This window comes from Schistocerca nitens, chromosome 11, assembly GCF_023898315.1.
Source record: "Schistocerca nitens isolate TAMUIC-IGC-003100 chromosome 11, iqSchNite1.1, whole genome shotgun sequence".
In the NCBI taxonomy this organism is placed as follows: Eukaryota; Metazoa; Arthropoda; class Insecta; order Orthoptera; family Acrididae; genus Schistocerca; species Schistocerca nitens.
This window is the reverse complement of record NC_064624.1, coordinates 177,454,390-177,466,993: the sequence shown is the minus strand read 5'-3', so window position 1 is coordinate 177,466,993 and position 12,604 is coordinate 177,454,390. Positions and strand designations below refer to the sequence as shown.

Genomic DNA, 12,604 nt, shown 5'->3' with positions numbered 1-12,604 from the left:
TGACTCACTGAGCACATTGCAGTCACTGCAGAACCTGTACCCAGCGGAGAAGTTGGAACAGCTGATTTATGACCAACTGTACATCCTCCAATGACAGGGCAAGCGAGTGTCCTTTTGCTGAGTGCCAGGGCATGTGGGCATACGGGGAAATGAGCGAGCTGATAGAGCTGCCAAGGACGCCTGCAGGTTACCGGAGGTGACGCAATGTTCTATTCCTTTGCAAGGTGTCGTTTCTGTGCTGCGGCGGAAGTATATGCAATTGTGGGAGGAGGAATGGCTGGCGGTGAGGGAAAATAAGCTGCGGTTGGTGAAACCCACCATCCAGCCGTGGTGTTCCTGCTGCCGGTCACCTAGGCGTGACGAAGTGACCCTTACACGTCTTCGCATAGGGCACTGTCCTCTTACGCGTGCCTTCTTACTATGGCGAGAGGAACCCCCACTGTCTGATGCCTGTGGCGTACGAATCACTGTACGCCACATTTTAGTTGAGTGTGCTTTATATCGTTCAGTCAGGGCGGAAGTTAAAATTAGTGGGGATCTGCCCTCGATTTTAGCCGATGACGAGGCGAGTGTCGTGTCAAAAAAGTTCTAAAGTACTGTGATGTTTCTGGGCTTCAGCCTAAAATTTTAGGTTGGAATTTTTAGTGTGTTGCAGAGTGGCTGACCACTCCTTTTTATTCTTGTAAATAGGCCAGTTCCAAACATGTGCTATGTGTTTCATTTTAACCCCTTCCCCTATGTTCTCTTGCAGTTCTCCTCTTTATGTGCTGCTTTCCACTTTGCTACTGTTGACGTGCACACTGCCTATGTAGACCGTCACCTTTAATTTTAGTCCTATTTTTGCACTTGCTGCATTTTAGTGACACTCGTCCATTGTTGTTTCCGTTCGGGCGCTAAAGACTACACTGTTGAGCGCCCATAACACCATATCCATCCATCCGTCTACTGTATTTCTTTCCCCCATTCCTGTGAATTGTTCCCTTATGCTCTCCCTGAAACTCTGTACAACATCTGGTTTAGTCAGTTTATCCAGGTCTCATCTCCTTAAATTCCTAGCTTTTTGCAGTTTCTTCAGTTTTAATCTACAGTTCATAACCAATAGATTGTGGTCAGAGTCCACATCTGCCCCTGGAAATGTCTTACAATTTAAAATCTGGTTCCTAAATCTCTGTCTTACCATTCTGTAATCTATCTGAAACCTTTTAGTATCTCCAGAGTTCTTCCATGTAAACAACCTTCTTTCGTGATTCTTTAACCAAGTGTTAGCTATGATTAAGTTACGCTCTGCGCAAAATTCTACCAGGCGGCTTCTTTCTTAGCCCAAATCCATATTCACCTACTGTGTTTCCTTCTCTCCCTTTTCCTACTCTCGAATTCCAGTCATCCATGACTATTAAATTTTCGTCTCCCTTCACTACCTGAATAATTTCTTTTATCTCATCATACATTTCATCAATTTCTTCATCTGCAGAGCTAGTTGGCATATAAACTTGTACTACTGTAGTAGGCGTGGGCTTTGTGTCTATATTGGCCACAATAATGCGTTCACTATGCTGTTTGTAGCAGCTTACTAAAATATCTTAGTCTTTTATTATTGGTTGTGCACAAACAACCTGCCAATTGAGCAAAACTAGTTGGCGGTAGTTGAGACCTTGCCCTTGTTAGCACTCACTTATAGGTTTGGGGTCTGTAGAGATGAACCATCAGAAGTGAGGAGAGGAGGTTGGTTGGTGGCCGGTATCCTCGTTCTATAACACAAACTGCACACAGTTGATAATTGGGTTCTTTATTCATAAACAGAGAGCTACTTAAGTTTTCATGTGCTGTGGTACAAGCTCTCTTCTGTATAGTCAGTGTAGCCTCAATGCTGTTGATGTAGAAGACCACTATGTTCACCATAAGGTTGCTATGTGCTGCCTGTCTCTGTGCCAGAGGCTAAGCAAGTGGCTGTCTCAGTGACATGTTGGAATGCCATGGCGTAACAGACTCGAACTAACTCGGCATAAGTGAACTCGCCTTCCTGTCTGTGGTAGCTGAGAGGGTGTTGGCGGCATGTTTCCAGCGAGTCTTGTTGCTGGCCTCTATTGATACCCCTGTAACGTCTATGCTACATGGTGTGCTGGCACCAGCATTTGCCAGCACATTTACATTATTTCCCATGCTGAATCAGTCCAGTAGTATATATGAATATGGTATCTGTTCTTACGCACACGTCCAAAAGAACAGATACGTCGGTGACCATGCAGCTCGTTATAATGAAATGAATACTCCTAGCTGCATACAAGTGTTTATATAAGTCAATGGGGACAGTTGAAAATGTGTGCCCCGACCGGGACTCGAACCCGGGATCTCCTGCTTACATGACAGACACACTATCCATCTGAGCCACCGAGGACACGGAGGATAGTGCGACTGCAGGGACTTATCTCTGGCACGCTTCCTGTGAGACCCACATTCCCAACTTATTGTCCCACACTATATTCATAGTGCCCCTGCCCATTATACTCATTACTCACAGGAATGTGGGTCTCATGGGAAGCGTGCCAGAGATACTACCTACAGGCGACCCCCGGAGTAAGAATAGGCCTGAGGTATTCCTGCCTGTCGTAAGAGGTGACTGAAAGGAGTTTCAACCATTTTGGCCTTCAATGTCATGGTCCCCATTGGGGTTAGACCTCCATTTTTCAAAATTCTACAGAAGTACGAGCCTTTTGGGGAAGGATACATGGTGTATCACCGGTCCTCAGTGCACTAAGATCTTGGCACTCATCATCGTAACAGCTCGTAACTGCACCCACTGTTCATCAATTTGGGCCTAAACACCTGACGGGTTGCACAAGTTATGCCCATAGTGCGGCCCCATCTGCACCTACGATCATGATGGACTTTCCGTGGCACCCGAAATCCAGCACGGTAGCCAGCCTGTTGTGGTGGGGTTGTCATGTACCCTCTAGGTTGTAGCCCCCTGACAACACAGGGATCGTACTGCCGATACCTGAGCTACACCCTCCCCACGTCAGCCAAGGAGTAGATGCCCGTCTCCCTGGGGCATCAGGACTCCCGGCAACTGTCATCCTGCCAGGTGGCCCTTGCTGAGGCTGGGTGGCACCCGTGGGGAGAGCCCCTGGTCGGAGTGGGTGGTATCGGGGCGGACGTTTCGCAGATGAAACGTCAACATGCATCAGGTCACTCTGCGGCCGCGTCTTCCAAGAGGAAAGGTTCTTCCAAGAGGAAAGGTTATGTCTCTGGTTCTGGTACTTCTGCCTTTTCCCCCTTGGCCACTCCCTGGGAGGAAGGACAGGCCCACTGGCTTGGGGCGAAATACTTCCCCCACTATTTAGTCTGTTCTCGGACCGATGGGGGGGACGTTTGCCACCTCAAAGCCAATGTTCTTTGTACAGCATATCGAGGATATCTTCGGAGAAATCGAGGCTCTTAGTAAAATGCATTCGGGGTCCATTCTCAGAAAGACCACCTCTGCTACACAGTCGGCGGCGCTCCAGGCATGCGACCGACTAGGGGACATCCCAGTGTCCATTGTCCCACATCTGGCGCTCAATAGGATGCAGGGGATTATTTTCCATCGTGACCTCCTGCTGCATTCTGATGAAGAGCTCCTCAGGGCCAACCTGGAGCGCCGTGACATGCATTTCGTCCGGAGAGTCCAGCGCGGCCCCAAAGACCATCGCGTTGACTCTGGGGTCTTTATCCTCGCCTTCGAGGGGGATGTTCTCCCGAAGAAGGTGAAGGTGATGTGCTACCGGTGCGACGTGCGACCTTACGTCCCGCCTCCTATGTGATGCATTCGATGTTTGCGCTTCGGACACATGTTGTCACGGTGTGAAGCTGAGCCCCTTTGTGGCGGTTGTGGACGTCCTCTTCGTGAGGGACATACATGCACCCCACCACCTCGGTGCGTCAATTGTCCTGGCCTCCACTCACCTAGATCTTTCGACTGCCCTACATATCACAAGGAGAAGAAGATAAAAGAATTGAAAACCTTGGACCGTCTGTCTTATTCTGAGGCCAGGAAGAAAAATGTCCGCCTCCATCCCGTGATGTTGACGACGTCGTTTGCTTCTGTCATGTCCACTCCTTCTGCAGTATCTTCACCCCTATCCTGTCCCCCCTCCACCTCCTCACCCCATCCGGGGTCTATGCCTCCGCCTCCCAATTCCCTCCCTTCCAAATTCTCCTCCCTCTTGGCCCCTGCCCCCACTGCCCCAGGGGCCACCCTTCCTCCTCCTCCTCCTCCTCCTCCTCCTCCGCCACCTGAGAAGCGATCCTCTTCTCAGGCGTCCATCGGGGAAACGTTACGGATCCCGGCTTCCGAGGTCCAGCGTTCCAAAAAGGACCCCGAGCGTGAGGACTTTCTTCGGGTCCAGCCCCCACAGCCCACCATCCCTGTGACTCATCGGCCTTCCAAGAAGGCCTCAAAGAAGACGTCTTTATCCCCCTCTCCACCCTGGTGCGTTTAGTCTGATGCTCCATCCGACAGTCGCTGCTGCCGGCCGTCCTCAGTTTCGCCGGGACGCTCTGCTGCCGACGGTTGTAGCGATGTTCCCTCAAAACCTGGCCCTCCGCGGCCGTCGAGATGACCATCTCTTCACCCGTTTCGTTCCCCCTTTCTCTGATTCGCAATGGCTCTGTTACATTGGAACATGAGGTATTCGATCTAATCGGGAGGAATTACAACTGCTCCTCCGCCTGCACTGTCCGCTCGGCATTGGTCTCCATGAAACGAAGTTACACCCAACTGACTGTATTGCTTTTACCCACTATACCTCCGAGCGATCTGACCTAACCCCTGTGGACAGTATTCCAGATCATGGTGGGGTCATGTTGCTCGTTCGGGACGATGTCTATTACCATCCCATCCCATTGACCACCCCACTCCAAGCAATAGCTGTCCATATTACTCTTTCTGCCTTTACTTTTTCTGTTTGTACTGTCTACACTCCATCGTCATCCGCCGTTAGTCGGGCTGATATGATGCACCTGGTTGCTCAGCTTCCTCCGCCGTTTTTATTGTTTGGCGACTTCAATGCCCATCATCCCCTTTTGGGTTCTCCTGCATTCTGTCAGAGAGGCTCCCTCTTGGTGGGTGTTTTCAACCATCTCAATCTTGTCTGCCTCAATACTGGCGCCCCGGCTTTCCTCTCTGACTCTACTCATACCTATTCTCACTTGGACCTCTCGATCTGTTCTACCACTCTTGACAGTCGATTCGAGTGGTATGTCCTTTCTGACACCTATTCGAGCGACCATTTCCCCTGTGTCGTTTGTCTCCTGCACCACATCCCATCCCCACGTCCCTCGAGCTGGAACATACCGAAAGCTGACTGGGGACTTTACTCCTCCCTGGCGACCTTTCCGGACCAAGATTTTCTCAGCTGTGACAGTCAGGTCGAATACCTCACGGCTGTTATCATCAATGCTGCCGAACGTTCCATTCCTCGTACTACCTCTTCTTCAAGTCTTGTTTCAGTCCCCTGGTGCAACGAGGTTTCAGTCCCCTGGTGCAATGAGGCTTGCAGAGATGCTATCCGTGTTCGACGACGTGCTTTACGCACCTTTTGCTGCCATCCTACGCTGGCAAATTGTATTGATTGCAAACGACTCCGAGCGCAATGTCGTCATCTCAGACAGCAAAAAAGCTTGTTGAGCCTCTTTCACAAGCTCCTTTAACAGTTTTGCTCCCTCTTCTGTCGTCTGGGGTGGCCTGCGCCGGCTGTCAGGCATTAAGGCCCACTCCTCGATGCCTGGCCTCACTTCAGGTAATGAGGTACTTGTGGACCCTGTGGGTGTCTCCAACGCCTTCGGCCGCTTTTTCGCGGAAGTTTCAAGCTGCACCCATTACTACCCTGCCTCCCTTCCCACAAAAGAGGCAGAAGAGACTCTGCGACCTTCCTTCCACTTGCTGAATCTGGAAGATTATAATGCCCCATTTACCATGCGGGAACTCGAACGTGCACTTGCACTGTCCCGGTCCTCTGCTCCGGGGCCAGATTCCATTCACGTTCAGATGCTGACACACCTTTCTCCGGCAGGCAAATGCTTTCTTCTTCGTACCTATAATAGCATCTGGACCGAAGGTCAGGTCCCCATGTGTTGGCGTGAGGCCGTCGTTGTTCCCATACCCAAACCCGGGAAGGATAGACACCTTCCTTCTAGTTACCGCCCCATTTCTCTTACAAGCTGTGTCTGTAAGGTGATGGAGCGCATGGTTAACACTCGGCTGGTTTGGATTCTTGAATCTCGACGGCTACTTACCAATGTTCAATGCGGCTTTCATCGACGCCACTCCGCTGTTGACCACCTTGTGACCTTGTCAACATTCATCATGAACAACATTTTGCGGAAGTGCCAAATGGTAGCTGTGTTCTTCGATTTGGAGAAGGCTTAAGATACCTGTTGGAGAGGAGGTATCCTCCGCACTATGCACAGGTGGTGCCTACGTGGTCACCTGCCCGTTTTTATTGATTAATTTTTAACAGATCGAATGTTTAGGGTACATGTGGGTTCTGTATTGTCCGACGTCTTCCTCCAGGAGAACGGAGTGCCTCAGGGCTCCGTTTTGAGTGTAGCCCTTTTTGCCATAGCGATTAATCCAATTATGGATAGCATTCCACCTAATGTCTCAGGCTTTCTTTTTGTTGATGACTTCGCGATCTACTGCAGTGCCCAGAGAACGTGCCTCCTGGAGTGCTGCCTTCAGCGTTGTCTTGACAGCCTATACTCGTGGAGTGTGGCTAATGGTTTCCGGTTCTCTGAAGAGAAGACGGTTTGCATCAACTTTTGGCGATACAAAGCATTCCTTCCACTATCCTTACATCTTGGTCCCGTTGTTCTCCCATTCCTGGAGACAATGAAGTTTTTAGGTCTCACACTGGACAGGAAACTTTGTTGGTCTTTGCATGTCTCTTATTTGGCTGCCCGTTGTACACGTTCCCTTAATGTCCTCCGTGTTCTTAGTGGTTCATCTTGGGGAGCAGATCGCACTGTCCTGCTTCGCTTATATCGGTCCATAGTCCGATCAGAGCTGGATTATGGGTGCCTCATCTACTCAGCCATCCCTCTTATCGCCATCTCAACTCCATCCGCCATCGGGGGTTACGTCTTGTGACCGGAGCATTCTACACTAGTCCCGTCGAGAGTCTTTATGCTGAAGCTGCCGATTTACCATTGACCTACCGGTGTGACGTACTGCTTTGTCGGTATGCCTGCCAGCTGTTGTCAGTGCCTGACCATCCCTCTTATCAGTCCTCCTTCGCCGATTCTCTCCACCGTCAGTATGGGTTGTGTGTGTCTGCCCTGCTGCCCCCTGGAGTCCGCTTTCGTCGCCTGCTTCGACAATTGGATTTTGCCCTCCCTATCACCTTCAGAGAGGATGAGAGCCTGACACCACCTCCAGGCTCCGGTTCACATTCATCTTGACCTCAGCTCGCTCCCGAAGGAGGGTACTCCGGATGTTAGTCTATTGCTCACGGTTTGTCGAACTTAGTGCGCGACTAGCCAGTAACACCTTTATTTACACTGATGGCTCCAAAACTGACGATGGTGTCGGCTGTGCCTTTGTCATCGGGGCCGGCACCTTTAAATACCGGCTCCTCGACCAGTGTTCCAGCTTTACAGCCGAGCTTTTTGCTGTTCAGTATGCCCGCCGCCACTGCCACTCATCGTATGTACTCTGCTCTGATTCACTCAGTGCTCTTCAGAGCCTTGGAGCTCCATATCCGGTCCATCCCTAGGTGCAACGGATCCAGCAGTCCCTCCATTCTTTTGCTGATGATGGCTCTCCTGTTAGCTTTATGTGGGTTCCAGGCCATGTAGGAGATCCTGGGAATGAGGCTGCTGATGCTGCGGCCAAGGCTGCAGTCCTCCTACCTCGGCCAGCCTCCCTTTATGTCCCATCGTCTGACATTAGTGGGGTTGTTTGTAAGAGGCTTGTGTCATTGTGGTGGAATACTTGGTCGTCACTTCAAGAAAATAAGATCTGGGCCATAAAACCGTTCCCAACAACTCGGACAACCTCCTCCCGACCATCTCGGCGAGAGGAGTTCCTTTTGGCCAGTTTGCGGATTGGGCATTGCCGGTTTAGCCACCGCTACCTGCTATCTGGTGACCTCGCCCTGCAGTGCCCTTGTGGTCATCCATTGACAGTGTGCCATGTTTTATTGACGTGTCCCCGTTTTAATCAATCTCGTGTTGTCCTGTCTCTGCCATCTACTTTACAGGAAATTTTAGCTGGTGACGCTCGAGCAGCTGCTCGTGTTCTTCGTTTTATTACTTTGACGGACTTGTCCACGTCTAACTCTTTTAATTATTTTATCTGCGTCTTTGTAAGGACTTTCTGGTATCCCCCCCCCCCCCCTCCCTTGAGTTTTACCAGATTATATGTGCACTTACATTACATTTGTGACTGGGCGCTAATGACCTCAGTAGTTGAGTGCCCTAACCCCCCCCCCCCCCCCCCCCCAAAAAAAAAAAAGAAAAAAACCCCTACAGGCGCACTGTCCTGTGTGTCCTCAGTGGCTCAGATGGATAGAGCATCTGCCATGTAAGCAGGAGATCCCAGGTTTGAGTCCCGGTTGGGGCACACATTTTTAGCTGTCCCCGTTGGCTTATATCAACGCCTGTATGCAACTAGGGGTATTCATTGCATTGTAATTTCAGTTCAGTAGGTATTTTGACTGGGGTTAATTGCAGAACACAGCAGGCAGCAACCTTTGTTGTGAAAGATGTTAAAAACTGATCCGAGATACATTTTCACTTTTATGCTATTACCTCTGATGTGACATGCGTATCTTAATGGAAGCATCTGCAGTTCTTCAGTTCAGAGAGATGGTGTGACACTTCATTCTTAGTCTTTGTCTTTTATTTGATCACAACGGACACATCTGTCCACCCAGCTGTTGTCCAGTGACAGTGGATTGTCCTAAATTTCAAGCAGGTTTTGCTGAGCATTTTACCCCTTCAAATACAGAAATCAGATTAGCACAAGATACTCCACTTTATTGATGGGCTGTGCCATTCTGTTTTGTTTACACTAGCAGTGCACCACGGTGCCAATATACAGAGATTTCAGGTGTACCAGGGCTTGTGGGTGCTTAGCTGAAATAAAACAAAAAATGTGACCTTTTTATTAAGATGATTATTAAAGCTTTGACATATGTCTGATGGGAGGGTAATGTCTGATATTTTATTTCAATAATTTAAGCATTAACAGATGCTGGCATTTTTGAATCATTATCTGGGCAGCAGAATAAATAATATTCCAGATACTAAAAGGACGCATTATAGTTGACCCTTAGCTCCATTCACATAGCCAGGAAAAAATCGCTGTTGATGAATAAGTTTATAAAACTGAAATAAAATCTTTGGTCCATAACCTGTTTGGACTGTGCATGCACTGAAAGTGATCAGTGCACTCGTATTTCTGATTTCACTAACCGGCAAAAGTAAAGAAACCACTGCTCCAGGTTTATACCATCTCTCGAACTACAGGCAAGGAGAACTGACAGTCACAGATGTTGACTTGAGCAGAAGTTCTCAAAATAGATTATAAATTATTAGAGGTCGCGTTAAGTAATAAAATGCACTGTATTAAACTTTAAAAGTTTAAACCTCTTGTAAATTGTACTTTCACATCACCCACTGTAGCTGTGTGCAATAAAGTAAAATGTCGTGTGACATACTAGTTAACGAAACCTGTGTTCTGCTTACTGCTAGAACCTGCAAACCTGACACAGCCGCTTTCAGCATGACAGCACTCGTGTACCACTATCTGAGTGGGTTAAACACAAAAATGCTGTAAACAATTTGTGCCCAAATTCAAAATTAGTGATAGGAAGATAAAGCAAGGCAGCAAAAGTTGCACTAAGTGTACTAGATTGCCGCTAACCTTAATTAAATGCCAACAACTATCAGGCTACAGTTTTCTGGTTGTCTGTTTTCTGTGGTGTTCTGTTCCTGTATGGAGCAAGGGAAAATGTTGTTTGCATGTGAAATACAGGGCAAGAACTGTAGTTACAGAAAGATCCTAACCCGCAGGGACCAGAGGAAAAGTGTAACATCTTGTCAATGAAAGAGGTTCATCATGACCATTTCTCAAGTGAACTTTATAAAGAGAACTGCTTGCAAATACGTGGAGCTGAGTACTGCAAAAGGTCATTGCTCACAGCAGCAGGTAAAGCTGCATGTCTTCGATGGACCAAATTACGTAAACTGGCCAGTAAATGGCTGGAGGCAAGTAATGTGGTCACACAAGTAAAGACGGTCCATTTTAATAAATAAATCTGCGTCTTTGTAAGAACTTTCTGGTGCCCCCCCCCCCCCTCCCCCCTTGAGTTTTACCAGATTATATGTGCACTTACATTTGTGACTGGGCGCTAATGACCTCAGTAGTTGACCGCCCTAAAATCCCACAAAAAAAAAAAAAAAATCCTCAGTGGCTCAGATTTAATAAATAAAGACATTTAACAAGATCGTTGCACAGTGAGATTCATTTGAGTTTCATGTGGTGTCCAGATCTGGCTGTTGCTGCTCTGCAACATAAACAGAGCAATGAGTGAGAATAGCAATGGTGCCACTCGATTAGTTTTGTGTGAGTTGATGTGAGGCTAAAGAATAAAGTGTTTAGTTCTGAAATGGGGAAAGTGATAAGCAATTTGACTAAAAGACTGCCTGTGATCTCACTGCAGTAGCCCAGAAGCATACTGTGTTTTTGTACCATCAAAATGTTCCATGGGTGGCATAAAAGAATAATTGAAAGTGAGGATAGTACTAATGACCAAATACTGTGTTTTAGACAAAAGGTGATAACAGAATTTCATAGAGTTCAAACCCCGATACGGAGGAATCACGTGAAAGTGAGGACATTGATGAGATGTTGGAAGAACTTGCTGCGAACAGAGAAGGGAAATCGAACTCTGTTGGTGATTCATTGGACATTATCCAGTGGAATGAATTCACTAACGGGCAACAGTCGTTACCATCCACCGAAAAGGTGGGCTTCTGGTATATTTGCCATGTGGTATTAGTGCAGATAAGATTTGCCATGTGGTATTAGTGCAGATAACGTGCTTTCGCTATTTTTTTAGATGGGAAAGTGATAAACTTTTTAGTGACAGGCTAATAGATATGCTTATCAAAAACTGCATTAGCATGAAATGACCGAACATCGTCTGAGGAAATAACAAACTCTTTCAGACTGATGGTTTGAATTAGTCTAGTAAAGACACCACTTGTTAGGTGTTGGTCAGTGAACCCCATTTATAACATTCCATCTCCACATAGGAGGGTGTCCTATAATTGTTTTGAATTGCAGTTAGCAAACTTGCATTTCATAAATAATGGAATGATAGATGAGAGTAGCAGACTTCAAAGAGTTTTACCACTCCTAAACACATTGACAGACAATTACCAAAGTCTTTCCACCAGGCAAAAATATTGTTGTTTTCTTAGAGCGGACGACTTAGTATGGTATAAAACTCTACAAACTGTGCTTCACTGAAGGGTATACACAGTCCGAGAAAGTATGTTCTGGACAAGATATCGGCAGAAGAAAGCAAGTTGTCATAGCCGATAATGTCTGCATTGAACTTGCAGTTAAATTGCTAAATGAAGGACTAACTTTGTTTGCTGACAACAATTACATGAGCTGTGAATTAGCAGTCGGGTGTGTTAAATTCAAATTGCACATCGGTGGAACTGTGTGGTACAACAAAAAATTATGCCATATTTTGAAATGTTGTACCAATTGAATAGAGGCAAAATGATAGCATGTGCAAATAACAGTATTGTGGTGCTAAAATAGAGGATGTTCATTAGGTTAGGATGTTATCAACAAAATCTGCAACTGTTATGACATAAAGTTCAGATCCTACACATTGCGGTCATTCTCTGAAATGGAAGTCTTTGCTGATACTGGCATATAATAATGCAAAAACTGGCATCGACAGAATCAACTAGATGTGTCATATGCTAGATGTGTCATATGCTACAATATGGGAGGGTATAAAGTGGTATTGAAAATGAGCACTACATTTGCTTTAAGGAGCAAGAATAGTAAATGTTCACATCATGTAACAGAATGCCACAAATACAAAAATAGAAATCAGAAAATTTCAGGAATATCTGTGGAAAATGCCGTGCCTGACAGTAGTACACATAAAACAAGGAATGTGCCCCACCATTTAGAGATTAGTAAGAATCAGGAGGACAAGCCTATACACGGGATTTGTGTCCTATGTTACAAAAAGAGGCAAACTGACGAATGCCAAGAAGTGAAGATGACTGTAGGGAAAAAACCTATGACCTATTGTTACAATTGTCCAAAATTGTTTTACACACGTTTTAACGAACACCATGAGACATGGTACGAGGGTGGTTTGAAAAGTTCTCAGAACAGAATAGTAAAAAAAGTACTTACATTACTGAAACTTTATTTTTCAATGTAGCTTCCCTGTAGATCAATGCACTTGGTCCAACGATGTCTCAGTGCCTCGATCCCATCTCGAAAATGAGTTTCCTCCTGGCCTGCAAAATAGTTGTCAACTCTGGGCATCAATTCTTTGTTTGAAGTGAATCTTTGTCCACCAAG

General features: G+C 46.8%; 1 protein-coding gene across 4 annotated transcripts in view; it reads left to right on the top strand.

The window, feature by feature from the left end:
• The window catches only part of LOC126213304 (poly [ADP-ribose] polymerase tankyrase-1-like), a 48,108-nt gene that overhangs the window by 22,626 nt on the left and 12,878 nt on the right, over positions 1 to 12,604 (top strand). The window lies entirely within an intron of this gene.